Below are 26,828 nucleotides of genomic sequence, written 5' to 3' on the forward strand. Positions count from 1 at the left end.
TCCACTACAAATGTGTAAACATTCGACGTAAACCAAGAGGAATGTGGTTTTGTGCTAGCTGTGAAATATAGACATACAAACAATACCAATTGAATTACTTTATTAATACATAGACATTGCAAAACATTTTCAATCAACATCTTGTATTTATGCTATATATAAATATGTATTGATAAAACTAGACATACATGTACATGTTAAAATTAAAAATTGCATTATCAATAGCTGGAATGCACACTAATAAATGTAAGAATGATTGAAAAATGAAAACTTAACAACATATTTATCTATAATAAAGAAAATTTGGAAACAATTTTGCTCAAACTTTTTGAATTTAGTTGTATATAACATTTTATCTGTTATATACATGTACATTTTCATATATATATTTTGTAACTGGCTTTTTCGTTCATTTGGAATAAACAGAAGTTCTTGTTAATGCATCATTAATGAAAACTATTCTGCTCATGTTTGAAAACCATAGACTTGTACATTGAACGACATAAATTTTTTTGTAATACATCATTGTGTGAAATAAATTAATTTGAAACACATTTTTATATTCACTACAGCCTGTTGAATTTGCAATAAGAAACTTTCTATTATCGAAAAACTATATATACAAGTCTTTAAAAGAGTTTTTTAAGACACAAGTTGGGGTTGGAGATAACAAATTGCTGAATAAATGATAACAATGCTATCGGAATGAGGAACCATGCACATACTCATGTTTGAATTAAGAATGTTAAAGTTTTTTAATCTCTTGATTGCTCTCTCAACATGGATTCTGACATGCGCTATTTTAAGGGTCTGTTCTACTTCTTTGGCACTTAGTTGTTTTTTCCTCTTGTGAATGCTGGTGTAACTAGTGTTGCACTTTTGTTGGCAAGTTCTTCTGATATCGAAAACCTACGGTCAGCCAACACTTGATCTCCATACTGAATTTTGTCCAAATTACCACTGCGTTGTGTAATAACCTTGTCAGATGTCCTACCACCAAATGCCTTTGATACAAACGAAATAGCTCCTGTTGGTGTTATTGACACTAAAAATTTAATGGTGTTGTTGTGCTTGTAGTTGGACCAGGTCTGAGCTCTAGCAGTTAATTGGCTTGGTCGCTGAATAAAAACTTCAAAACAGTCATTAATACTGGAGCACCTTCGGTAAGATTGTTTAAAAACAGATGGCATGTTACTTAATATATATTCCTTATCAAGCCATTGAATCAGAAAGGATAGTTTGCTGGCTAATTTTGGAAGTCCTAGGTTAAGAATGTCTGATATTGTTGTTTTCGAGACACCGAAGCGAAAGGCAAGATCTTCATGTTGAAGGTTGAGTCTCAACTTCATTAGTAGGCATAGCAGAACACTTGTCGGTGACATTACTTTACATGATGGCAATATACAAGAACAAAATGACAACAACCACATAAATAGAGCTTTAGAATGCACAGCGGTGTATAACTGTATTTTACGATCACTGGCAGTAACAAGGTTTTCAAAATTTAGCTGACTGATGTTTGCCTTTGAAGTGGTGTTTTCTGTTTGAAGGCGACCTAATTCAGCATACAGTTGTTCATTTTCAATTCTCAATGTGGCAATCTTGTTGATGCAAGCATCGTGTTGGTTGTTATCTGACTGCACTGAAAATAAGGAGAAAATTTATTAATTTAAAAAAAAATGTTTTTATATTATACAATAGCTGTTAAACAGCCTTCAATAAATAAAACTTAGTAAAATTTTTAAGCATCCATTACCATTACATTTCTTTACATCATTTTATTAAAGAAAAAAGATCCTGTGGTCACTACAGATATTGATTAAGGTTGATGAAATCGTTGAATCATGAGCATGATGAGATGCTGAATGTGTATTTACAACAGTGTTAATCAATTATTTTGTTTGTAGATACATGTATCATCTATAGCTAAAGTTAACCTGGACATCTCCTTGATTAAAGTGATAAGAGTTATTAATTATTGTTTTCAAAGATTAATTACATGTTCAATTATTTCTGATTTAAACTTAAAAGAAACTGCTATTCAAACACTCCACTGAAATGAAGTGTTCTATATCTCACTAATTAGGACTTGTTTTGTTAAGTACAGTATGAGAAGGACTTTCTCTTTGTCTTCTTGTTTTTGTTCCACTCTTTGAAACCGGGCGTATCGCTGGTCACCACTTGCTTTGTACTTTTGATACCCCATGTCAACTGATGGCATATAGTCTGGGTTGTTCTCGTCATTACTCTTCACACATGAAATTTACATATGATTTATAATTCAATTTACACCAAGGTTGTTTTGCTATTTTAAAAACATTTGAAAGTGGTACAACTGGTTGACCGAAGAACATGACTTCACTATATGATCGACACAGTCATAGATAAGTACCACATATATGTATCATAGGCTACATGTATGTGGTCCTTGTATGATGTACATTGTATGTCATTATTTGATTTAAAAAACACAATTAAAGGAAGAAACAAAGTTAAAAAATACCAAGGTTAAGTACAAAAATAGCTGAGAATAATATCTAAAATCATGAAAATATATTTAAAAAACTTCCTTGACCTTGTCTGATTATCTTACACTAAGTTACAGAAATAAGATCCAATGACCACCCCCCTTTTTCATTTCTGTGTGTTTAAAAGCATAAATTCCGGTTGACATGCTTTCATAAGTAGAAACATACTTTCCAAAGACAACAAATATTAGAAAAAAAAATGAATTTGTAATTAAAATATTGGCTTACCAGATATGAACTGTTGAAAACAAACACGGTTATTTTTCCTTGGTTCCCACTGATCTCGTCTGATTGCTGAAATTGCGCGACTCTGGCTTCTTTGGGATACGGTAAAAGCTTTTGGTATTGTCCTTGTCAAATCTGATTGTACATCCGATAACACAACATGAAGCTACCATGGCTAATTAACGGTAAATATCGATTGACTTGCGATTTTCAAACATCCATTGTATGTGCCCACCAGTAAGTCACGTGATCAATCCGTGATATCACGGCGAACTTCCCTATTTGACTATGTTGGATTTCATACGACTGACATCATAAAATGGGTTCTATACCTGTATACCCTTTTTAAATAGCTATCTTGACATTTATTAAAGAAATAATTTACACATACAAGATTGAAGTAATTAAATTAAGGCTTTTCATCAATAAAGAATAGAAGCTTTAAAGAGCTACCGTTTCAACTGATTTTAATAGTTTGTTCTTATGTTAATTGTGCTGTTACACCACTGTCCAAGGTAAGGGGAAGGTTTTGGCACCAGCAAACATGTTTATCCCTGAAATATTCTGTATGTGCCTGTCCTAAGTTAGAAGCTTGTTATTCAGTGGTTGTGTTCTGCTGCTGGATATCATATTTATGTTTTTAGTTATTGTATTGTACATATATTGTATCAGGTTGTTGGTTTTCTCATTTGAATTGTTTTACATTTGTCAAACCTAGTTTTGTAGCTTTCTATGCAGAATGGGATTTGTTCATTTTGTTTTATTGAAGGCTGTACAGTGATCTATAGTCATGATAGTAGGCGGAGAGTTGTCTCAATGGCAATGATACCACATCATCTTATTTTAATTTACTGTGATGTTTACCTGGGTCTATGTTTATACTGAACAATGACCACTCTCCAACTTTATAAACTAGAATATAATTCATGACTAAATTAATGTTATCATTGATCTTGTATGTCAGATCATTTTTTTCTGTTCACAGTTTCTTTCTGTCTACTATATATTTGACTCAAATGCAAAAAAAAGATGGATAAAAATCATCATTTAAATAACTCCTCAATGAGTAATCTAAGCCTTTCTGTTATAAAGGTATTTATGCAGATCTTGTTTTGCTGATAATTTTGCCACTGGCAGCTTCTATCTACATGTATTTAATACAGTTTTTAATATAATAGGCAAAAACATGAAAATAAGCCATAAATCTTAATTTTAGGGCAAATACAGTTTAGATTAAAGTGTTCAAATAATTGTGGTGATTTTTTTTTATTGAACTTTTTAAAAATTACAACATTTATTCTCTAAAGATGGACAAGTTTATAAACTGTAGCCATGGACAGGTGTGTGTCTTTATATTGAAGAGAATGAACATGGCCGACAGCTTTAATAGTGATTTTTAATTGTAAATTGCATCAAAGTGGGTGAAAATATGGAAAAAACAACTTATATACACAAATCAAGTATGCCATAGGAATAAAATATTAAGATAATAGTCGTTTTAATAAAAAAAATGTACAAATGAACACGAAGTTTATCTTTTAATTTACACAATCAGTTAAGGGTATACGATACAGCTACAGGGGAAGTAATGACGTTGCTAACGTATATTGTTATTTTCGCGACGTCAAACTGTGACTTATCGGGAAAAAATGCAGTTTTCGACTGATTTTTATCATTCAAACTGATTTAACTTGAAAACGAGTTCATGGACCCTTCTTTTTTTAAAATGACATTTCGTTTGATTACGTATGAAGATTATGTGTACCAATTTTCATGAAAAAGTCAATAGTGCAATTATTTTAAATTTGATAAATATACAGCAAAAAAATGACTTTTTTTTCTACATTCATGAACATTTAATAAATATGAGTTATATGTAAAAATAGAATGTACAAATTTATAGACCATTTATATAAAACAGAAATTACAAATAATTTAACAAAAAACAGCTTGTGTTTATCTTTTAAAACAAAAAAGTTATGTATTTCTTTCGAAAGAAAAATACGTCCACAAATCCGAATTTTGAAGAAATATCTGAAATTACAACCTCAATTTACTCAAAAAGTAGCAAATGATGGTATATTTTTTATTGCATATTTGATTTAATCAGGTAAAAAATAGCCTTTATGCAAATTTTCATCAAAATGTCATTTCGGGATCAAAACTGTATCATATGCCCTTAACGCGAAAAGTAAACACGCGTTTACTTTCAAGTGCACGTAAAAATATACTTGTGATATCTGTAGTAAACGCCCGTTTACTCTTAACAGAGACATATATACACAGAGATTGGCAACTGTAACAGTGGTCAGCAAAATCCAATTAAAAACACGCATAACACGAGACTTTAACGAGATCGCCATTTTTCTTCTGATCACGACAAGTTCACCACCTCGCTTTGATTTTTATTTTACAACAAGCATTTTAAAACAGCAGAATGTAAGTATATATTTCAATTTCGTTTATTATTTACCTTGTTTTATTCAGTTTGTAGTAATTATTAGTTAACATATTGTGATGATTTACGTTTTATTGCAGTCAATAATAAAGGGAAAGATTGGCCGACATAGACGTTATGAAAATTTTGAACACGGTCGTATTTATTAAAACCTTTTCACTCGAAGAGGAATAAAACCATTTATGAGATGAATTACTTTCCCAAAGACATACTGGTTTTGTGTAAATAAGTTGAATTTTTCATTAAATCACCCACTTTGATGCAATTTACAATTAAAATTCAGTATTCTCGCTTTCAGCCATGTTCAATTTCTTCAATATAAAGACAGACACCTGTCCATGGCTACAGTCTATACACTTTTCCATCTTAAGAGAATAATTGTTCCCAGAACATGAATTACTCCCCTATGACATACTGGACTTGTTTATTTCAGTTGTTTTTTTTCCATATTTTCACCCACTTTGATGCAATTCACAATTAAAAATCACTATTCAAGCTGTCGGCCATGTTCTTTCTCTTCAATATAAAGACAGACACCTGTCCATTGCTACAGTTTATAAACTTGTCTATCTTTAGAGAACAATTGTTCCCAGCACATTAATTACTTTCCTTTGACATACTGGATTTGTGTATATCAGTTGTTTTTTTTCCATATTTTAACACACTTTGATGCAATTTACAATTAAAAATCACTATTCAAGCTGTCGGCCATGTTCATTCTCTTTAATATAAAAACAGACACCTGTCCATGGCTACATTTTATAAACTTGTCTATCTTTAGAGAATAATTGTTCCCAGCACATGAATTACTTTCCTATGACATACTGGATTTGTGTATGTCAGTTGTTTTGTTCTATATTTTCACCCACTTTGATGCAATTTACAATTAAAAATCACTTTTCAAGCTGTCGGCCATGTTCATTCTCTTCAATATAAAGACAGACACCTGTCCATGGCTACCGTTTATAAACTTGTCCATCTTTAGAGAATAATGGTTCCCAGGCTAGCACATGAATAACTTTCCTATGACATACTGGATTTGTGTATATCAGTTGTTTTTTCCATATTTTCACCCACTTTGATGCAATTTACAATTAAAAATCACTATTCAAGCTGTCGGCCATGTTCATTCTCTTCAATATAAAGCCAGACACCTGTCCATGGCGACAGTTTATAAAATTGTCCATCTTTAGAGAACAATTGTTCCAATCACATGAATTACGTTCCCAAGTCATACTGGTTTTGTGTATATAAATTGTTTTTTTTTTCATTATTTCCACCACTTTCATTACATTTACAATTGTATATATATTTACATTCAGTATCTGACAGCATTTTTGTTTCACAGAATCCAGCATGTTATAAAAGAACAAAGATATTGATCAAATTTACCTAACAGTGCAGCATACAAGAGATGTAATATCATACATGTGCTGAATGTAGGACTCCCAAGCCTTTCTGATTGAAAATAAGACTCCCTGGCAGACAGGAACAACTATTAGTGATGACTTTTCCCAAATGTGACAGCACAGTCATGTAGTGGACCTATTACTACTCCTATTAATGTGATACTTAAAAATGGTTTCGTAAGAGAGAAAATTACATGTTCTTATCCTGACTGTGAAAACACTGTATTATTGTAGTTCATATGCCAAACTTGATGTACATGTGTATGCGATTTTTGTACAAGTGATGGTGACATCATTGAACTAAGAACAAATACAAGACTCTGCATTCAATCTATTGAATTTGAAGCAGAAGTGACACAGTGGCAGTTGTGCAGAGACTTTACGGAAAAAAATGCAAATAAATATCTTGTGTTCAACTTCATTTGTCTTCTTTACGTTTACAAAGTATACATGTACATAGTTTTTACATACATGTTTAACAATATGATGATGTAGTATGATTGCCAATGAGACAATGATTTACAGGTATGACTATCATTGGAAGGCCACTCTAAAATATCTTTGTACATCATGAGAATGGAAATGGTACCTTTGTAGCATAAAGGTAGCATAATGTAAAAAAAGAGAAAATGTTCATTTATTCAACAACACCCCTGTGAATATATAACTTGACAGTACTAAATAGCAAAATATTTCGTTTCACAAATTCCTTCCTCTCCTCGGAAAGTAACATATTTAATTGTTTACATGAAATGACAAAATGTGTAGGAAAAGAAGCAAGAAATGTTCACTCTACTTGTACACTAGTCGCTCATATTGGTCATCATCTATGTTTGTTTAAGTCCTTTAACAATGGTGCTTGTTTATATTTATCTGCAATAATTTTTTGCAATAAATTGAAAAGGCACAGATGCTATGACTAAACAGAAATGTGAGGTATATGTCAATGAGACAACACCCCAAAGACAAAAATATTCTTTGCACATCTATGAATGTTTAAGAATTCTTGTGGAGGTCAAAAGCACATAAAGTGTACTTATATATTCGTGACCTGGTACATGTATGTACCTATTGATGCATTCTGTCCTAAACTGATATTAAAATGAATTCCTGAATAACAAATTCCGGGAATGAGACACTATTTTATTTAAACCAGGTGAGATATTACTGGTAAAGGTTTAAACAGAAACAGGAGATGTCAAGGGGCAATACAAAAAGTACAAGGTCGTGTAACACAGAGGAAAAAATAACAAATGAAAAGAAAATAACAGCCCACATAGCACTGCACCGAAAATTACCTTGAACAACATACACCCACAAAAGATCAGATAAAACTTGTGCACAATTTTAAATCTTTCTAATTTCAAACTCGAATTTCACTACCCGATAGGAAAGAGTAAATAATGTTGCAGTACTCCGGTGGTCTATGAAACAAAACAATAAAATTCTACAGTTCAGCAGAGCATTTTACTGTATTTATGATACAAATTGTATCTATTCAGAGTCTGTGATATTAAGTCATTAAAAAACTACAAATAATAATAGATTCATATTCAATATTTCATTGCAGCAAAAAAAGTGATTTTCGACAACACTATAATGTACGTTCATTTAGGAAATTCATGCAAAGGTTCCACAAATAATTTTAGGTCAATCAAAAATTAAACATTATAATTAAATTAAAACAGATATAAAATTAGTTTTCCACGAGACAAAATTCTACTGGCTACATATTTTTATATATGAAAAATTTGCTTTATTTCTTTTCTCGACATGTTCATGATGTTAAATGACTATTTTTGTTTTCCTGATTGAATACTGTAGTATTGCCCAGTGTTTCTGTTAGAATAAAGTTCTGGTCATGGTTAAAATAATATGTCAGAATTTGTTTAGTTGTAAAAACAATTACTAAGTAATAATCCATTTAGAACTTTACCTCCGGCAAAATTCAGGTGATCGGAGGGCAATAAATTGCGTAATAGCACACCTGTGAATCCACAGTCACAACTCTTAGCAAATAATGACCGGAAAATCGGACACACATAATTTCACTGTATAATTAAGAAGTAAACTTTAGCAAAGAAATTGTTCTTGTAATATCATGATCATTACCAGATTTTACTTTCTAAATTTAAAGAAGTGCCGAAAAAAAGAAAAAAATATTTTCTCAATAAATACATTAAAAAAAATACAACTATTTCAAGTATTTTTTTAGAAAAAGAAATTATTTGATCTGAAATCAGTTTTCCTATTTTTGTTCTTGATTAGCTATCGAGGTTATTCATCCCTGACTTGTTTACATGTTGTAGAATAATTATCGACGAGAATCTCATTCCGGGCCGCGTTTTTTAACGGGATTTCACGGAGTTGCCAATCTCTGTGTATATATGTCTCTGCTCTTAAGTGCACGTAAAAATAAATTTGTGAAATCTGAAGTAAACGCCCGTTTACCACTGACTAAACGGACACAGAGTAAACAAACGCCCGTTTACTCGGGTAGACATTAGAAATTTCCATTTTACCGCGTTAGCGTAATTATAGTAAACGCGAAAATTGAAGTTAACTAACGAAATATGTGCACGCGGCGTTAACTTGCGTTTACTTTATGTAATGATTGGTCTGCACCCAACTGTATAGTATTAAATTTTGAAAAAAATAATGAATTTCAGCTTCAACAATGTCATTATTACATAATTTACAAAATCTTTTTGTACATGTATAAATCTGTTGAATGAATTTGTAAATGTTTTGTTAACCTTCAACCTACCTGAGACCTCACTTGTATACTTAATTTGTTTTACTTCTTTTGCAAAATGTCAGGGCTGTATTCATTGAAGTATTTTACGTTAGTCTTGTCCTACATTTTGACCTGAGTCTGCTAGTGGAACGACATAACAACAAAAAGCGAAAACATCCTTTCAAGTTATCGGAATCAAATTAACATTCTGTTTTTTTCTCATCATTACATCTGATACTAAAGTTCTTACCTATTTTGCTTCCTAAACAATTCTAAATAAATAGATGCAATTCCTAAATACATTATTTTCTACATCGTTTCATATCTTCACCCCAAAACAATAACACATGTGTAATAAGGTTAGAGTTACATGAATGTAATGTGATATGTATACCTGTATATTTTCTCGCCATTTTATAAGTCGGGTGCAATTATAGTTACACTTGCCATCCGTTCTTTGTTTTATTAATTTTAAACATTATATTTCGTCAGAGACAATGTAATAATTCGAATTCCCACTTGATTTACTACATTCTGAAGCACTAGTGTGTGTGTGTGTTTTTAGGGGGGAGGGAGTGGAAGGGGGGGGGGGGACAAAATTATGTGTCTTATGGCCAGAAAACATTGATATTAAAAAAAAAATGAGGATTTTTTTCTTGTCGCTTTCATAAGTTGGCAACATGCGGATCCAGGATTTTGAAAGAGGATTCGCCGAACAAAGCAATGCGCAGTACAAGTGACATAAACTTCAACGTGTTGAAGGTTGTCACTACAAAGTAGAAGTAGGCAATATTAGGAATGGCACTTTTAAACAGTCTTTGCATTACCCATGTTACCCATACATGTAGCTCCAAAAGGGGAAGGGGGGTTGATTAGATGTATTTTTGAAGAAGAAATATTTTGATCAGGGAGAAGGAAAAAAAAAACATATTTTATAAGAATTTTACCATACGCATTTGATTTAAAGCTACTGTTTTTTAAATGTTTGTCCTTCGTGCGTAAAAAAATAATAAATAGTTTGATGCTAATATATATATATACAGGATACATGGGATATTCAACCAGACAGCAACGCAACAACACTTTAAAACCCAACCGTGTGTGGAGGTCAGCAATTACTTAGTACAAGATTTGGTTATGGTAATTTTGTGATAATTCATATAATTTCAGATATACAAGTATATTGCAAATGTCCAGACAATATGCAAATCTTGTGATTAAATCACCATAAAATAACAAAATAAAAGTGTTTAAAAGAAAATAAAAAGAAATAGGCAAATGAGCTTGTGATAAGTCTCTTTCACATGGTATCAAATTTAATAAAATCGGACCAGACAATATTTTGAAGACAATGTGGTTTTTGTATGAAATGAATAGCGAAAAATCACAAGTGACGAATGCTTAACTCCCTGTTCTGTATGAATTCATGAGGTACCAAACTAGATCGAAGTCCGCGTACATGCCACACCAATCTATTCAGTGATCCTTAACAGCATGGTTATTTGCGTGATACAAAATATCTCAGAAACTGCAAGTTTTGCATGGCTAATTTTATTTTATCAACGTGCTTCTGGATTAACAGGATCAAGCAATGGTATTTTCTCAATAGAAATTTAAAATTAAATGCGATTAATAATTTAAACGGAACTGCAGTTTGAATTGAAGTGAAATAGGTGGTAACGATGGAAACTATGATTCATGCGAAGAAAAAGGGGGGGGGGGAGTGGTGGTTATGTCTTACACAAGGGAATATTATTATTAAGAATTTTAAATTTTAATGGGTTGTAGAAGAGTCGACCGAAGATCAATTTGTATAAAGCGCAGAAGAGATGTGCACAGGATCAACGCTTTTCCAAACCTATACATTTATAAAAAGAAGCATTCAATTCTGAAAAATTACATTTTTTTGCTGCAGCCATGAAATTACGAGTTATAGTTTTCCTATGCATTGTTGTGAATGAGCGCATTGCATTTGCACCAATTTTTAAGAAATGCAGTATTTCATTTGTGCCACAGGGTTGTTATTCAATTGCGCCAAAAACAAATACCGCTTTTGCCGCAATTTACAGGTAAAATATAACGGAAAAGTTTTAATATCAGTTGTATCCTGAACACGTGGATCGTATAAGAGATGGTACGGTATCTCCCGTCAGTAAGTAATTGAGTTCATACTCATTTCTCATACCAACTGAGAGTCACTTAAAGGTATAAAATTGTATAGTGTTCACAGTTTCGATGTGACAAAATATAGACATAATTCATTCGGAGACAAATAGACGAGGAAAACGTCTTTTTTTTTTCAAGACCTCACATTGAGGATATCTAATGTATTGAAGAAAAAAAACGGAGACAAAACGTTTGTTTGCACACCAACAAGTTGCAAATCCAGAATCACAATAGTTGAGGACAGCAAAACCATTATAAAAACATTGAATGATACAGTCAACCACGGTTTAGACCAACAAAAAGTACACCTTCTATATTAGCTGTAAGCTTCATTAAAGTTAATTGATGAACTTGATTTATGATGAATCATGTTTCATATTATGTGAACTGCATGTGTTGTAACATTATTATTAAAAGGAACACACACCCCTTTTATACATCCTTAACAAGTGAACAAATACACACACTTCTATACACAAAATGATACTTTTTATTAGGGATGTCAACGAGTACTCGAGTATTCGCGTATCGCTCGGTAGTACCGAGTATTGAATACCAAAACGATACTCGATTAATCGGTTTCCTGTTAGAATTATACTGCTGTCTTTATATAAAATTGATCTTTTTGAGAACCTCTCGGAAATTAAATAGGCATAACTGATTAATCATACTAGTAAATAAAATACATTTTGTTTCGAATGCTTGTGCTAAATTGTCATTTAAAATGGATCCGAAAATAGCTATACCTAGGCTAACATTTTAAACTAACATGTCTCAGCCATTCTGTCACATCGGTGCCGTCAGAGAAAATATTTTCATCTGCAAGACTGTAATTTACAAAGTTGCATAACCGACTTTCACCAATAATAGTTGACAAGAAAATGTTTCCAAATAAAATAAATTCGTTGCATCCTCCGGTAACCCTCAGTGAATAGTTCAACTTCTAATCGTACGCCTTTGTAACATGTGTAAACATAAGTTGTGTTTTCTTAACGATTTCCAAATACTATTGTTTGATATGGCTTTTCTTTGTTATAATTTTTGAATATGTGTTCATTAAAATTAATTGATAAGATTACTTTTTTTTACTTAATTAGTACTTTGTAGGTAAGGAGCTATTAATTATGGTGTGTAATTCCTTGTCCCAGATACGTATATAGATTGTTTTTCGTCCGTTATACAATGTACAGAATGTAAAATACGTATGTTTGTGTTTCCGTGTTGTAAATATTACCGAGCGAGTACTCGAGTATCGCTCGACAAAACTAACGAGTACTCGATTAGTAATTGTTCACCGAGTTGACATCCCTACTTTTTATACATCCCACAAAAGCAAACGACGCCCTTTTATACATCCCATTCAAGCAAACGAACACACACCCCTTTTATACATCCCTTACAAGCAAACAAATACACACACTTTTATACATCCATGCACACAAGCAAACGACGCCCTTTTATTCATCCCATACAAGTAATTTAACACACTCTTTATATATACATTCATCCCACACACACAAACGAACACGCACCCCTTTTAAACATCCCACACACAGGCACTTGTCTCTGATTAAAATTGTATATGCATATAGGTAAGTTTTTTTCAGAGACAAGTGCCTGTCATCCAACAAAAGCAAACGAACATACACACTTGTATACAGCCCTCACCAGCAAACGAACACACACCATTTCTATACATCTCAAACAATGAAACGAAAACACATCCCGTTTATACATCCCACACAAACAAAGAACACATATCCCTTTTATACATCTCGAAGTAGCAAACAAATACACACTCTTTTATACAACCTTCACAAGCAAAACTAGCGAACCCCTTTTAAATTGTAGACCCAACATTAGCATGATTAGTAAACGAAAGCACCCTTTTATAGATCCCACACAAACAAACGAACACACACTCCCTTTATGATTCCCACTCAAGCAAACAAACACACGCCACTTGTATTGACCCTGCACACACAATCAAACGAGTACACACTTCTTATTTAAAACTAAACACTAATTGGCTCTGTTTTCATCATATCAGTCTTAAAATAATAAATATTGAAATTACGAGTCGCAACAGTAAGACAAGCAGCATATTTTTTTTTTTTATTTCGAAATTGAATTTTTGTTGTACATATATATAGTAATTATTATTTAGATTTTGTGTTATTTCAGGAACTCTGAATGTATGATAGAAGTCAAATTACCCATTTAAGCTACCACGTCCCCATTTTCCATGGCCCCTTCCCTTATAGAATTTTATATTGTTTATACATAAAAGAAATGTTTTTATATGATGATTATACTATCAACAGTACCTATAAATTGATTCTATGATTTTGGCTGTTTTCTAGAGTGCTTCTATTGAAAATCAGTTAAAAAATTAAAAAATCAGAGTTTTTTGTTCCTGTATGTTATTGGAAAATAATTTACTTTTGATTTAAGTTGACAAAAAAAATCATACAGAGATAAAAAAGCCTTTACCCATATCACATGTCTCAAGAGATGTGTGATTGCATCCTGATATAAAATAAAACAAGCAATTAAACATATTTGTATGATTAAATTAATATATAAAATATGGAGAAGTGGTATGATTGCTACTGAAATAACGTCCCAACAGAGTTCAAATGAAGCGGATTGAAGGAACTTTTGATCACCGAACGGTCTTCAACAATGAGCAAAACCCATACCGCATAGTCAGTTATTATAAGCCCCGACGTGACAAAATGTCAAACAATTCAAGCAAATAAATCAACGGCCTGATTAATGACAAAACAATAAAAGAAAAACAAATATGACAGTCAGCATTCAACAACAACCACTTAACTACAGCGACTCTTTTTACAATAGTTATACTGAAATGTGTATGACTTACGAGTATTTTTACTCTTAAGATTTTTAGTGAAAAGAGCCGCAGGATCCTAATAATTGGGAAGAGATTTGAACCTTTTAATGTGATGCTGGAAAATGGCTTCATACACATGGAAATCCCTAACTGTGTATTTGGGAATACATAATTTCGGTCTAGATGTCGTTTGGGTATTTTGACGTATATCCTACATCTATTATTCAAAATGAAAAGCTCACAATGTGTAAGTCGAAGTCCTCGCATTCGCCGAAAGTTTTGCTCTAACCTAACCGTACTGTCAGTTGTGAAATTGCAATTCAAGGCATGAATCAAGGAACTCTGAGGAATCCCCTTAGTCATAATGCATTGAGATGAGTTAATTCAAAATAGTTATCCACAATTATTTAATGAGATGATAAAATCTGAAGAGTATATAGCACTTTATAAAAAGGTAAAGGATGTCAGCTAAATTTGTTATTCATGAAAACTCCTTTCGAGTCTGAATAAGAACAACTCAGTTTGTAACCCCATAGGATTGACGTCTGTCCTTTGAAATTAAAAAAAAAGTTACTTGGGAATCTTATACCTAATAAAGATTGATTTATTTCGTCCTACACTTTCATAACATTAAATTCGTTGACTATCTCTTTCTCTACGTTGTGTGCAGTTGTTTTGTAAATGCTTTCAAGAAATTCGTGAACTAAAACCACGCGTCCTTGGTTCTATGTAGACGTCGTTTGGACTCATAGTCTTGAGCGCAGGTCATGTAAAAATATGAACCGTCAATACGTTGAATATTTCTTATATGTGGTTTCTGATCTTGAATACACAATGGGGAAAAGTTACTTATTGGAGCATTTCGTTAGGAAAACAGACAACACCATTTAAAACCGAAGAAAAAAAAACCAAGAACGTACACCAAGTTCAAACAATGCTAAACCGAAAAGTAAATTTCTCTTTAATTTGGTTGGCTTATCCAGCATCACAAGACGATATTACGGCATTTCCATTGGCTATTCGTTAGGTCAATGATGACTTTCAAAGGTTGAGTCGATGTACATTTCGTCCATGGCAACGGTCATATGTGATTTCTTCAATAATATACAAAACACTCACACATTTCACCTGATAATCTTTTTTTTTTTGTCAAATTTTATTACATTCTGAAGAGAACAAAAAGTCCTAAAATGTCTGATGTCAAAGTTTGACATCGGAAAAGGACATATGACGGTATACTGGAATGTGCAAAGGACTGGATCAACATTTCCTTGAAGTTTTCATTTAACACATTGAGAGCGTTGACCATAAGAGAAATAGGTTTAACAACTTGTGAAAATTGGATATCGCTTGATATCAACTCTCGTTATTTAATTTAAATAGTAATAATAAACTCGCCGAAGGCTCGTTTATTGTTAATTGAAATCAAATAACTCGAGTTGATATCAAGCGATATCCCATTCTCACTCGTTATGAAACCTATAAATATAAGTTCGTAAGCACACCATTACAAATCAGAGGGAAATACTCAGTTGAGGGAAAGGGTACATTGTTACATCTTGATGTCTTTTTCATACAAGATCATTTCTGGTCTCTTTTAAGTTTAATCACACAATTTGTCTTGGAATGTGATATACCGAGTTTGGTGAATAGAACCTGTTGTTAAAGACCATTTCTTAATCTTTATATGATTTGTTCATGTTTGTGTTGCTGGATTGCTGTCTTATCAACATATACAGCTTATATTTTTGGTATGAGGAATAATGCATATTTTGTATTCTCTAAATAATACAGATAGTTTTCATGTGAAAGTAATGGGTGTAATAAAGTTCTTTATTGTTCTCAATATAAGTATGCGAGGCTTGCAGCTAGACTACTTATAGCCTGAGGTCTAGTTCAGTTGTTTAATATCTGCAAAAATATACATGTCTCACAGAGGAAGCATCCTCTATATTTGCTAAAACAAATAAATACAACGATATTTAAAAAAAATATTTAATTAGTAAATAACTTATAAAGATATAAACGTAATCAATATCATTAACCAATATACAAATAGAGAATATCATTAACCAATATACAAATAGAGAATATCATTAACCAATATACAAATAGAGAATATTATTTGACTTTTTCAATATCACAACTATAGCAACCCAATACACCAATATAATCCGAGGAAATCTGCTCAAAGGATTATATTGGTTGAGGATTGATACGGTCTGTGATATTAAAAAATCATATCAATACACTTTATAATAAACCTTAAATAGATGTTTTTTTCACTTAACATAGCCTAATACTAATTAGGATTTCGATAATTTACAGAATCACCCTGGTCATCTGTTAAACATATTTTTAGAAACAGTACATTAATCATACCTGTAAAATTCTATATGCTATACAAAGCTTTATCATTCCGGGCCTAAGTTCTACAGCTTCCTGGTAAAGGTCAAATTCAAAGTATGCCATAAATATCCCTGAACCAAGTTATCACAATCATCAACTCATTAATGCTGTAGTTTTTCCGTAATTAACATGTAACTCTCCTGCAGTCGGCCACAAACATATATTTATATATGGTTTAGTGTTCGTCAAAGGGTCTTTAGCATCAAGGTAATGTGATACTATACTCCTGGAAAGTGGTGCTATTTAAAATAATTTTCTTATAGATTGTGCTATGGATGTGATGCAATAATTTCTTAAAGCAAGATGATATCTTAAAATAATGCTACAGTTGTGGAGAGAGCCCTGTTTTTATATAGACAATACTGCTATATACTGGCAGGCGTAAAAGTAACATACCTGTTAGGTACATCTTAATAGTCCCCAACATTGCAATAAACAAGTAACTCCCTTGGTCCACTGTTAATAAATCCCAAACCAGAAATATACATTGGCCTTCCTTTGAATGTACATAGTTAGTAGAGACCAACATAGAAATAACACATGACTTGTAATGCTCCTTTTATGATATAAATATTCTTTCTTATTAACATACAAATTAATTGTCATTCCAAAACCTTGTATAAAGCAAATAAGTGAAAATAACTCTTTATTTAATTGGAATGCATTTTTTTCATATTATTTATAATTTACTGCAGTCAGTAAAAGATACTTATCGATTTTCCTAAATTAAAATATCAAACCAAAACACTAATTGTCATTTGAATTTTTTTTGTAGGACACAAAATGTTATTGAACTTCATTGAAAAAAAAAACATTAAAGATAAAATTAGAGAGTATTTCCAGGAAGATGTAGCATCAAACAGAAATGGCAAAGATATAGCCGGACATATTTTAAAATAAGATAGCCCAAATCATAAAACAAAACCCCAAAAAACGTCTGCCTTATTCGAAATCCTGTACAAAATCTGTACATATTTGGTGGAATTGTATCATCTCATTTTCAAAGTTGTACAATTGGATGCCCTAAAAACTAGTATATTTATGAGCATTAAAGTTAAATAGTGACTAGCACTTTTATTTTTTATTTTTCAGATAACAAAATTTGACGCAGACGACCAAAGAAGTCCTCCCTACATATTGATCCAGGTTTGCTGTCAAGCTGAACAATTATTGTTTTCAATAGAAAGAAAAACTTTTAAATGAGAGAATTAACAGCAGCCTCAACATGGCAAATATAATGTGATAATAATAACACTTTCTTTTTAATGAAACTATAAAAGATGAAAACGTTAACATTGACGTCTTGACCTGAATGTTCAATGTGAAAACGATATTTTGAAGTGTGGTTTTCATTCCTCTTTTGATTATTTCGATTTTTCTTAACAATTTATTTGTCACCCACCTCAATAACATATTATATATCTTCATTTAAAAACTAGATTACATGTTCAGTCTTAACTACATATATATATTACCATGAATAGAATATATAAAGCCTGATCACAACCGTCTTATATAAAGTTTATCATCTTACTTTAACACCTGCATAACAATGTATTACAAATATCGGATATCAAATTACCGTTCTTACATACATTTAACAAATATCAACAAAAGTAACATTCAAAAATGCTGTATTTAAACTTTTTCTGAATCACAAATTATCTGTCCTGCAGTTTGTCACGTTAGTATATAGATAAATAATGCTGAATTACTAGACCTTTGTCAATACAAATAAAATAAGGTATAGTCATAACACAATAATTCATAAGAGTTATCTGTTAAAATGATTACTGAATAAATGCAATTACAAAATGCATAATTGCAAAAAAGTTAATGTAAAGAATTAGTATAGTTTTAATCATAAATCATTTGATATTTCAGTATGATAATTTGCCGTCTAATACTACTCGACTGAGATGGAATTTTGATGAACGTTATGCCGTCATAAACCAAACAGCATTGATGTTGCCAAAGAAATATAGATAAAAAGAAAGTTAATGGTCTTTCACCCTAGATGGTGGTTTATCAACCATTGAAGATTTATTGATATTTGATTTTTATTAATCGCTGGATGTTTATAATTTTCTTTTTTTAGGAACCAAATTAAAACCTGTGAATCAGGCAGGTCAAAGAAAGATTCTTACAAGATCATAATGATGAATTATGAAGGACTTATACTAATTGAAATTGTTCAGAAAACATATTTGCTTTAAATGTAGTAGTCAGTACAACTAATTGAATATGGTTGATTTATGAAGGATAGTGTGCAGGCTGACCTCCAATATAGTTGATTTATGAAGGATATTGTGCAGGCTAACCTCCAATATGGTTATTTATGAAGGATATTGTGCAGGCTAACCTCCAATGCGGTTGATTTATGAAGGATATTGTGCAGGCTAACCTCCAATATGGTTGATTTATGAAGGATATTGTGTAGGCTAACCTCAAGTCACTGTTACTGCAGTTTGCTTTTATAGAGGATAAGTCGACAACACATCAATGGTCATAATCCTGTAAACCATCGGCAAGCAGTGATGTAGTTTCACTGATAATTTGGTTAGTCTTCAAGGAATTTTGTCTACCACATCTTGCATCATACAGACATGAAAATGACAGTAAGAGAACCTGTAATTATGATATAAAAGTCCTGTAATACTGACTACAACATCTCGTATCATACAGCCATGAAAATGACAGTAAGGGAACCTGTAATTATGATATAAAAGTCCTGTAGTACTGTCTACAACATCTCGTGTCATACAGCCATGAAAATAACAGTGAGGGAACCTGTAATTAACAGACTAAAGCCCTGTATTACTGTTTATTACGCTGGAAAAAGCTATGTCTCCCCTCCACTATTTTGTAAAGTGGATCAAAACATAAAATTTTATTAGAAGTGCAATTAGGCCCTTTATTACCTTGTTTGCTTTATTCCCAAACTTTAGTTTTCTCAGAGTAATGTACCACTCACAATGACATTGACAAACTGTCAGTTTTTACAAATTTTGTCAACGTCCATAAAAATGGAAAGATAGGAAGAAAAATAGGTCACACAAGTTACCAAAAAAAGTGTAATAAAACAAAAAGAAAGAAAGACAACTCATCCGCCAAAAAGAAAAAAATCTCCAACAACAGACCACAAAACACTACACAGAAAACTAACTACATGTTGAAACTATCTATTGTGCAACATCAATTCCATGGAAAACTAACTACATGTTGTGTAACATCAATTCCATGGACAACTAACTACATGTTGTGTAATACCAATTCCATGGAAAACTAACTACATGTTGTGTAACATCAATTCCATGGAAAACTAACTATTGTGCAACATCAACTCCATGGAAACAAGGATTAACTCAGGTAAAGTTTAAGTTTTTGCATGTCAATTTTTCTGTTATATTTTTTTTAATTCATGGTTAAGCATAAAACAGGCTGTTGGTTGTCTTGTTTTGTCTTGTCAGAGCCTTTTAAATGTTTTAAAATCCATGATAGAAGGAAGAAGATACCTGGCCCTAAATTTGTGTTAAAAAAGGACAGGTGTCCTGTATATTGTTATTCTATGGCATAATTTTCAGGAAAGCATAAATTTAGAATAGCTCACCATAAATAAACATGCTCCTGCTGTTATAGTACAACAAAATGGAAAACCATATATATCTAGCAATGTACCACCAATCGTTGGTCCCAGAAAATCTCTGTAATGATAATGATATATGAAGACTACACTACAATTTGATGGCCCGAAAGATCCCTGAACTTATAACATGTATAACATACTGTAATAATACATCCTATATAATATTAGTCCTTAAGAGGCCATTTAATAATGAAAATTAATTAATAAGACTAATAAAAATAAGTTTCATGTATGAGTGGTATATTTTCGCCAAATAGCTACATTCTTTGCCTAATGTCATGGCAATAATGCATCAACATTGCTATTTCAACTAATCAGAATTTGGTTTTTAGCAGTGGTATTGAATACATTTTGTGCTCTCTATGATTACATAGACATGTAAAGGCTTGAACATGGCAATGTCATCAATCAGAATTAGGTTTTTGGTAGGAGTGGTATTGTTCATTACATTTTATGCCATCTGTAATCACATAAAGGCTTGGACATGGCTATGACCAACATATCAGATTAGGTTTCAGTTAGGAGTGGTATTTTTCAATACATCCTTTGCCCTTAGTTATCACATTAAGGCATTTATAATGCCATTTCGACAGATCAGAACTAGGTAACTGATATTAGTGGTATTTTCACTACATTCCCTGCCTTCCGTCATCAAACATTAACATTACCATTTCAACGATAGGTTACGGATGGGAATGTATGAATGGTATTTTGCATTGACATTTGTTGTTTCCTGTAATTTTAACATTGCTTACAGTTAACTTTGGTATCCACATGTGTTATTTGCCACAAGGAGTGTAAAATATCCTTTATCTCTTTGGTAAAAAAAAACTATGAATTACACTAATTTGAATGCAACGTGTGTGATCGAAGAAAAAATGTCAGTAACATAAGGAAATCATAATACAATAAGCATGCAAAAATTATAATTGTAATCCTATTCAACCTATACATATTTCAAGGTTGTTTTGTGATATTTAGCATATGACTTACCCTAAAGCATAAAATGATCCCCACAGACCTGCTACAATACCATACATTCCTAAATCATCATCGAATCCTAGCTCTCTGAAAAAATATTCCACCTGTACTTATGTATTTTATTATTACATTCGCAGCTGCTAGTTCCCCAAAGAAAACCAGTATCACATATGGTATTGTTACACATAATAGCAACATATATGCTACCTCAAATATTAGAATTTTAATTTTAATTTGCCTTATAAATCCGAATATCTCTCCTTGCTTCAGCAAAGACTTATTTTCAAAAATGTAAACCTTTTTAAGGACCATAAAATATAGTACACCAAAAGAATAATGTACTAACATATATGATATGTTGTTTGACAACACATATTGTTTGTGCCTTTACCCTGGATTTCAAAGGTGTTGGAACAAACCAAAACAAATTGGAATTGTTACAATGTTATTCAGTTGAACAACAGTTTATTCTTGTGATGGTAGGAGATTAAGTGGGGGTCTGAATGTGGGTGAAATTTTATGCGACTGTACAAACAAGTGAGAGGTTTAGCTAGCGATAAAACCAGGTTTAATCCACCATTTTCTACATAAAAAATGCCTGTACCAAGTCAAACATGTGACAGTTGTCATCCAGTCGTTGTGATGTGCTGAGCTTTTTAATTTTGCCATTTGATTAGGAACTTTCTGTTTTGAATTTTCCTCGGAGTTCGGTATTTTTGTTATTTTACTTTTTGCTGAAGCTCCAATTGGTATTGAATGTTGAATTGTTAATATAAGTGCAATCACTGTTATTTCAATATAAGTTACAACAATGCACACGTTTTCTTGCTAAGCTATATCCACGCATAATGCAAAGTGTCAAAAACCGTTAGTAGGTGTCCAAAAGCGCTAACAAATTACAATAGATAACTGTTTGACTGCTGACCAAACATGAATCTATTCTGCTTAGTAGATTTTGAGAAAAGTGGGACAAAATATTTCTATTTATTTAACAATTTGAAAAGAAATTTAAAGTATCAGGAAACATAAATTAAAAATGAGAAAGGAACGAGCAAAACCCATACCGTATATGACAAAATATGAAACAATTCAAAACAGTAAACCTGAAAGTCTTAATTTATGCTAAAACCAAATAAACCAACAACTATTATGACAGACAGAACCAAACACAACCTCTGGTTTACAGGCTCCAGACTTGTTATAGGCAAATACAAAAGGATCTAACATTTTTGTAAACGTTCAATATTCCACCAAACCTGGAAAAGAACAACCTACCATCAGTCAGTTCGAAAGGGTTTGACTCAACGGGTTGAAAAGAAGCACAAATCAAAGCGCGAAAGCGCTGTAAAAGCAGTTAATTACAGGTTTTGTGTATTTTTAGTCCAGTTATATCATTATCTTGCATAGTACATTGTACTTATCAGAGGTGGCTTTCAGTATTTAAGATTTAAAGTTCTCTAATGATATTGATCAAGTTTTAGGAATGTCATATTCTGAGCACTATATGAAGGCGATTGTTCTCACTTGTTTATGAACTAGTGCATTATGTCCAGTTTGTACCTTTTTTATCTATGTTTATAGTCAAATACTGTTTAAAATAGTTTGGCATTTTCTTTTTAGTAATAAGTAAATTTAATCAACTGTATTTTATTCAACTTTGCAAATGTGGTTTGTTACTGGTAAGTACAATGTATGGATGATAGTTGTTTCATTGGCAATCATAACACATCTCCTTATTTATATAATGATCTATATTCAACGACCTCAGGTACAAAAAAAATGTATGTAACTAAACTATGATGGGAAACCTTTGACTTCTTTCTTTTATATACCCGGTAAACTTTTGATTTGGTACCATAGAACTATGTAGAATAAATGTACATTGCAACATGTCAACTCTTTCAATGACAATACTTTTTTTAGAAACTAGAACTCCAAGCAAAATTATTATATTTCCAAGTATAAAGTAATTTATGAATGAAACAAGAGTGCACATGCTGAAATGTCGCGCCTTATTTACTAATCATTGATATTATGTTGATTTTCCTAAATATAAAGCTTTATTACAACTGTCACATAAACTTAACATTAACCAAGTAAACTAAACATTGACCAATGAACCAAGACAATGAGGTCAAGGTCAGATGTACCATGCTAGGCAGGCATGTACAGCTAACAATTTTTCCATACAACAAATATAGTTGACCTATTGCTTATAATTTAAGAAAAACAGACCAAAATACAAAAACTTAAAACTGAGCAATGAACCTTGAAAATGAGGTCAAGGTAAAAAAAAACCTGCGTGACTGACAAATAGATCATAAAATATTTCCATACACCAAATATAGTTGAACTATTGCATATAGTATTAGAAAAAAAAGACCAAACTCAAAAACTTAACTTTGACCACTGAACCATGAAAATGAGGTCAAGGTCAGATGACACCTGCCAGCTAGACATGTACACCTTACAATCATTCCATACACCAAATATAGTAGACCTATTGCATACAGTATAAGAAAAACAGACCAAAACACAAAAACTTAACTATAACCACTGAACCATGAAAATGGGGTCAAGGTCAGATGACACCTGCCAGTTGGACATGTACACCTTACAGTCCTTCCATACACCAAATATACTAGACCTATTGCTTATAGTATCTGAGAATGGACTTGACCACCAAAACTTAACCTTGTACACTGATCCATGAAATGAGGTCGAGGTCAAGTGCAAACTGTCTGACGGACATGAGGACCTTGCAAGGTACGCACATACCAAATATAGTCATCATATTACTTATAATAAGAGAGAATTTAACATTACAAAAAATCTTAACTTTTTTTTCAAGTAGTCACTGAACCATGAAAATGAGGTCAAGGACATTGGACATGTGACTGACGGAAACTTCGTAACATGAGGCATCCATATACAAAGTATGAAGCATCCAGACCTTCCACCTTTTAAAATATAAGGCTTTTAAGAAGTTAGCTAACGCCGCCGCCGGATCACTATCCCTATGTCGAGCTTTCTGCGACAAAAGTCGCAGGCTCGACAAAAAGGAGTTCTTAATCAAGAAATAAACTGATTCGCTGAGCGCAGCTGGATACACCCGCAGAGGTCCAACCCTGAACAGTTGGGGCAAAAATGGACACAATATTCAAGCTTGATACAGGTCTAAATTTGGATTGTAATTAAATATTTGACATATTATAGTTTCTGAATAAATGTAGTCAAAGAACTTGAAATCGGTTACATGTATATGAATTGAATTTATATTCAATTAAAGATTTCTTGCTGTTGTGCAATACACTGTGCTGTTGCGCAATACTTAATAAATCTGTTGCCAGACTATAAACAAATAAAGTTCAATTTCTTCTCAATGTCATATTTGAAATTTATGGAAATCAATAGGGAGATTACATCAATAGCTATAAATAATTCACCAAAGTTTCATGCGAACTGCTTAAAGCATTTTTGAGTTGTTGTCCAAAAAATGGAAAATCCCCCCTTTTTTAATGAATAAAACCCCATAACTCAGAAATGTAAAATCTAAAATTTATAAAATTCTAAAGGGAGCTTACGGATTGATAATTTAGTCTTAGATGCAAGATTTTTTTATCAGTTGTTATTGGCTTTGAACTAGCTGTCAGTAAATGCGAGTACTCTCAGATCTGTACTTAAAGTGTCTTTTTGTTGTTTGGATGTACAACTACCCGGCCACGTCCACTTGTATTTGTATTTATCCATCTGATGAGTTAAGCCTCTTTCAACTGATTTTTATAGTTCATTCTTATATTGTACTGTTACACCACTGTCCCAGGTTTGGGGGTTGGTTGGGATCCCGATAACATGTTTAATCCCGCCACATTCTGTATGTACATGTATGTGCCTGTCCCAAGTCAGGAGCCTGTAATTCAGTGGTTGTCTTTTGTTTATGTGTTGCATATTTGTTATTCTTTCATTTTTTGTACATAAATTAGGCCGCTGGTTTTCTTGATTGAATTGTTTTACATTGTCATTTCGGGGCCTTTTATAGCTCACTGTGCGGTATGTGCTTTGCTAATTGTTGAAGGCCATACTGTGACCTATAGCTGTTAATTTCTGTGTCATTTGGTCTCTTGTGGAGAGTTGTCGCATTGGCAATCATACCACATCTTCTTTTTTATATTTACATCAACAGATATATACAATTCACCAAAGTCAAGGTGAGACAACAAAACTTAGTTGTAAGATCTCTGACATTTTTTACACGGTACAAGTTTTTCTAATTGTTGGAGATTGTACGGTGACAGTAACACCTGTAACTGCTTAACCCATTTCTTATGCACTTTGGTTCGGTAAACTCACTGAATATATATCATACCACATCTCCTTATTTTTATACATGTATGCATTACAATTTACATGTGCATGTAATTGTAAATAATATTTATATATATATATATCAGAACAAACTTCATTGCGTCACTTTTATTTATGCACCCTTTGGCACAATACAAGTTCTAAAATTACACAACATAAAACAACTAAATGTTATTTCAGATGAAAGTTTTGTTTCAGTTCCATTCATAGGATTTATTAGAATTTTGTATGTTTTGCCAAGTCCAATAATTAGCTCTATGTGCACGTGTTAATTAGAGACTTTTCTATCCTGTATAATAGTTTTGGAACTAATTCTGTTTCTTTTTTTGAAAAAAGTGAGCAAACAAATCTTGCACATTTAAACCTTTGTCTGCCATCACACTGTCACCTGGATCACATAATTGAACTATTCTACATCTTTCAACTATTTCACAGTCACTGGTACAACCAACACATATGCATTAGAGACATAGTTGACTAAACCACCAGGTGTCGAACATACAAGTATTTTCAGTGTTTCTGTTTTTATATGATGAAAAGGTTGCCTGAGCTCTAGGAGCTTTAGGTTTTATCAAGGGATATTCTGTGCTTTCAATAATAATCCAAGTTGTAGGAAACTTTAATTTGAAGTTGGATGGCGAAAAATACCTGACTAAACCACTAAATGGCCAAGTGTTAGCCTCACGCCACTGTTTAGACATAAAAACAATCCATGTTTACACAATATTTTTAACACTAGTTTCAATCTAGAATCTAGACAGTTCAAAGTTGGTTGTTTAATGCCTCAATTTCATCAAAGTCATAAAAAACTGATTTTCAAATGACACCCTATCAATTTGAAAATATATGTACATTATTGTTTCTCACACAATGTGCTGCTGGACCAAGTGTGGTCAAAACAAATAAAAATTTAGTATACAACTCTAAACCGGTATAAAAATGCATGGCTGTGTCATGTGTCTTCATTTCAAAATTCTCTGCTGAAAATATAGGCATTGATGATGTTTGCGTAATTCCATCTGTGAAGCTCAACATTAGCTCGGCAGT

The 26,828-nt window shown here is 32.2% G+C and overlaps 2 protein-coding genes across 7 annotated transcripts in view; both read right to left on the minus strand.

Moving 5' to 3' along the window:
• The window catches only part of LOC127723129 (MFS-type transporter SLC18B1-like), a 159,758-nt gene that overhangs the window by 44,608 nt on the left and 88,322 nt on the right, over nucleotides 1–26,828 (minus strand). Inside the window, exon 15 of one of the 2 annotated variants that reach the window (XR_007991891.1) lies at nucleotides 16,763–17,919. The gene's annotated coding sequence lies outside the window, so the exon portion shown is untranslated. Of the gene's footprint in view, nucleotides 1–16,361; nucleotides 16,645–16,762; nucleotides 17,920–26,828 lie in introns of those variants that run through there. The other variant, XR_007991892.1, reaches the window with a different exon arrangement.
• LOC127723130 (MFS-type transporter SLC18B1-like) overlaps nucleotides 1–26,828 on the minus strand; it is a 102,541-nt gene that overhangs the window by 44,174 nt on the left and 31,539 nt on the right. The window contains exon 1 of one of the 5 annotated variants that reach the window (XM_052229627.1): nucleotides 9,608–9,748. The exons of the other annotated variants lie outside the window; for them this stretch is intronic. The gene's annotated coding sequence lies outside the window, so the exon portion shown is untranslated. Of the gene's footprint in view, nucleotides 1–9,607; nucleotides 9,749–26,828 lie in introns of those variants that run through there. 5 annotated transcript variants of the gene reach the window in all.

The sequence above is a fragment of the Mytilus californianus genome, unplaced genomic scaffold (assembly GCF_021869535.1).
Source record: "Mytilus californianus isolate M0D057914Y unplaced genomic scaffold, xbMytCali1.0.p SCAF_13, whole genome shotgun sequence".
NCBI lineage: Eukaryota > Metazoa > Mollusca > Bivalvia > Mytilida > Mytilidae > Mytilus > Mytilus californianus.